This window comes from Lepidothrix coronata, unplaced genomic scaffold (genome assembly GCF_001604755.1).
Source record: "Lepidothrix coronata isolate B3197 unplaced genomic scaffold, Lepidothrix_coronata-1.0 Scaffold4, whole genome shotgun sequence".
NCBI lineage: Eukaryota > Metazoa > Chordata > Aves > Passeriformes > Pipridae > Lepidothrix > Lepidothrix coronata.
This window is the reverse complement of record NW_016690184.1, coordinates 12,025,413-12,029,845: the sequence shown is the minus strand read 5'-3', so window position 1 is coordinate 12,029,845 and position 4,433 is coordinate 12,025,413.

The following is a 4,433-nucleotide window of genomic DNA, read 5'->3' as shown; positions in this document are numbered from 1 at the left end:
GTTGAAAAAAAAGAAGGTAGTTACCTGGCCCTACAAATTTCTTCTCTGTTATAAACAGTGGGCAGACGGCAATGAAAATGAAAGTAATGTTAGTGCTCACTGCTACAAGAGAATAGATCCTAAGTAAAACTACCCTGAACCTGTGAACATTTAAATCACTTAAACATGTGTGGAGTTTCCCTGATGTCGACGTTATTATTCCTCTGCCGAATTTAAGCACATGCTTAAAGGATTTGCTTGGCTGGGGCCTGTGAGCAGAAGCTGACCCTGCTTTTTTTTTTTCAAGTGTGCATAGACAACTGCAAGAAGTGTGTAATGTAAACCAGTGCATCTAGTACAGATTTTCAATGGTAAAAAGAAACACAGCTGCATCAGCTTTCCATCTTTTGGATGTATCTTTCAATTTTTTCCTCTGATGTCTTGAGAATCTTCACATTTTAAGGGAAATGACTTCTTGCTTGATTGTAATTTCCATAGTCAAAAGTTTAATATGTGTCGCAAAAACTTATTAAGGCTGAGAGAGATTTAACTTACACACTTCAAGGTGTCCTTTTAATTGCTAGTGTTTCTAAAAGATGCAATCATGCTTCTTTGGTACCATTTAATAAAGTTAAATATATCAATCAGTAGCTTTCTCCTTCAATTTTATAATAGTTTTTGAAACAAAAGCTGCTTGTATCTGGTCTATTGTGTCCAGGGGAAATGGTGAGAGTGTACATTTCTTTCAGAATATATAACCTAAGATCATAAACCGTCTGTCTACAAAGTGCAGAAATATTTTATTGGCAGTCTTTCTGGGCATAGTCTGGAAATTAAATGTTCCCCACATGAATGGGAGTATAGCTGTTGTGAATCACTAAAACATAAACATACTGATGATATTTGGGTTCATATGCACATGTTATATGGCCCTTGCTATAAACCTAAGTCTGAGCTGCATGGCTGCCAAGCAAGAAACAGTGGCAAAGGGAGTTGAAAAAGGTAACTTTATATTAAGGTGGGGGGAAAGAAGTAAACATTTTCCACATCTCCTTTAATAGAAGAGACACCAAGCTACATTTTTTTGATTAGCAAGTTCCTCTTTTAACTGCGGGTCTTTTCATTGTTCTAATTTACAGTTAAACTCCCTGAGACCTGACATGGGATTTAGTAAGCTTTAGATAACATAATCTCCATCTAATGGGAATTTTTGAAGCCAGTCACTGAGTGTATGAATTATTATAAGAGAAGAAAATCAAATTTAATATCAAAGAACTAACTTTGGAAGTTCAAGCAGCGGACAATATTCATTTTCCATCGACAGAATTGTTTAATAAGAATCTATCAGCAGTACAGGAAACACTAGGTACTCTGACAATAAGTGAATCATGATGGCTTATTTCCTTTTAATTCTATGATCCCAGCTGGAACAAGGTGTGATTGGAGAATGGTTTAATTGTTCATAGACATCTGTCTTTGGATTCAATTGAAAAATAATATCCTGGGTATAAAATGGCCTACAGAATGTTTGACATTTTTATATCTTTCACAATCAAGGCATTGTCAGAAAGTCAGGTAGTGGAGCTCTGAAAAACTTATGGATATATTTAAAGTAGAAGAGAATAAAACCCTGGTAATATATCAATATACACAGCTGGAAAGCAGATGTTCAATTGAGTGCACCCAGTTCTTAGAGAAAGCTATTAAAACTGTTACTTACTCAAATGAGAAATTTCTATAATTTATTGTTCTTGCATTTTTGATTTCCCCTTTTCCCTTCATTTTATGCAGACTATAGTGCCTAATTTTTTTATATTGTTGAGGTCAATTACCCTGAAAGTCTGTCTTAGTGCAGCATACTAAATGATTTCTAAAGAATGCCCAAGGCTACTGTCAATCAAATTAGCCAGTGACTTATGAGTTGTTTACTGTACTGTGAAATGAAGTGATAAATGTTTGTCAACCAGTAAAATGTGACATTTAGTATTGGATATACCCACTCAAAATAGGGTTTGCATCAGCTTTATTCACTTCTTACCAAACTGGCACATATTTTTGACTAAGTTCTGATTATGAAAGGAGACATATGATATTAAGCTTTACAAGGTATTGGTAAGCAGACAGCTTAAGCCTTGACAGGCCTTGTGTGGTCCAGTAACTGAGGTGGCATGCCACTGAGAAGTCATATTTTCCATCTGCCTGATAACCAGTGTCAGAAAGAATGTAATTTTTTTTCTTGAATGTTCTCCTTCCTGTGATTCAAAACAAAAATTTTGAGGGAGAACCTCTGGTTCAAGTAATTCAAAAAAGGGTGATATGGAATGAGGAAAGGATTGGGTATTTTTTTACCCCTTTTAGATGTTAACTAAGTTGGAAATTAAAATCAGAGTGGGATATTATCACTTGATGTAATAACATATTAAGAATAAGCTTCTATTGCATGATTTCCTAGACAATGACTTCCTAAAGTACTCCTCTGAGGTTACACTGAAGAGAAACTCTAGCCTTCCTTCCAGAGCTGTAAAAGCTTAATTAGTAGTTTGTGAAAGAAAATCAGAGCACTGGAAGTCCAAACCAAACAAGAGCATCATTTATATTTTCTCCAGAGGGAGATTTCCTCCCACCAAATGTTTTCTTAAAAATAAGATTTAAATGTTGCAAAATTCCTGTTCACGTGACACAAAAGAGAGCTCACCTCTTGGCCTACTCCAAATAGCCAAGCAGTTCTGTAAAAAATATGCTAGAAATGCAAAGAAGGAAAAACTACAAATAACTTTGGCTTTTTCTCAGTATTTAAATTCTTGCTATAGTTCCCTATAAAACTCTTCCCATACGCAATGACAATTTGAAAATTTGTTTCACTGTCCATGATGGATGACCATGCTTTATTTTTGTCATATTATTGTCTTTTTAGAAATATTTTTACTATAGATGGAGTCCTTTTTACATGTAATTACTATTTGAGAAACAAAAAAAAGCCACCAAATTCTTAAAAATTTTAAAATTAAGGCAGTATCAAATAAGGTGTGCTGACTAACAGACCCAACCTTAAGGAAATAATCACACATATTTACTAAATATTTAAATTGAAGATTGGAAATCAACCTTAGTCTTGCATCTGAATCTCTTGTTACATTATGACTGCTCATTGGATATTTGGTCATTGAATTCAAAAAGAATATTAAGTTAGGCACTATTACATTGAAGGTATTGTAATTTTAGGGGATTTTTCATGAGGAAACTGAACTGTGTATTCAAATCTTACCCATTTCTCTTTCAGGAAAAGCATTTTTGTTCAACTTTTTGAAGACTGATTGACACAACAAACCATTTCAAATATCTTCTTTAAAAGGATTAATTCCACTATTAAAGGGATTAAAATGTGACATGCTAAGAATTTTTGTGTCTTATGCAAAGGAAAACAGATGTGGTAGTAAGAGGTAGATGAGATATCTGAGGAGTTGATTTGATTTTTTGTTGCTCATCCATATTTATTACCATTTCGTTCTATAGTCTGATATCATTGTTTTAATATCTGCAAAGATGTGTTTGAAAGGACATTTATAGTGTTTGCCACAACTGTGGCAGAGATCCATTTCAATTTATGTTTTGGTTTTTTCTTAGGTCCTATGCAGTGCAGATCAGCTTGATATAAGTGTCCTTATTCTAAATGCACATGCACTGTTCAAATTTGCAAACATCTTACCTTTATGAAAATAAACTGAAGTAAGCTTAGAGATGGTCAGGATTGAAATCATTAAAATATAATTTTTCCTATTGCTTTGTACATATTTAATTTAATCTTTCAATTCCAGCCTTTAGCATGTAATATGACATCTGGTCCTCACAGGATAATGCCTAAGTGAGGAAATATATTGGGGATTCAGCCGAATCCTTAAGCGGAGACTACTCAGCTCTTAATATGTGAGGATCCTCATCATGGTGCAAGTGAGAGCAGGCAAGTCTTTTGCTACTCCTAAAATAACTGTTAAGCTGACATGGAAATGTAAGAGCAATTATGTTGTCTTTTACAAGATTTTCCTTTCTTTGCATCTCAGGGGAAATCTTGAATGGGCAACAGCAGCCAGCTTCCAGTTTCTTTTCAGACCTGTCCAACAATTCAAAGAAGCCAAACACAGCAGGAGGAATCTGTTTCAATACATTTAGTTCTTCTGAATGTAAACAATAAAAATAAATAATGATCATCATGTAATATAATGTACTAAAATGATTACTTCCCACTAAAAAGTAATTTTTTAGAATCTTTTGTAATTTGCTTTAAGAAAATATTGCTTAACTCTCCTTTTCTTTTTTTTTTTTTAAAGTACACTAAGTACATAGCTGTATATTTTATGGACAGCATTTTCAATCTTTTCCAGGTGAATCTAGGCATGCATGCTTTCTCCGTCCTCTAATAATCTGTGACCTTTCCTTTTCCTCATACCAAAGCTTAG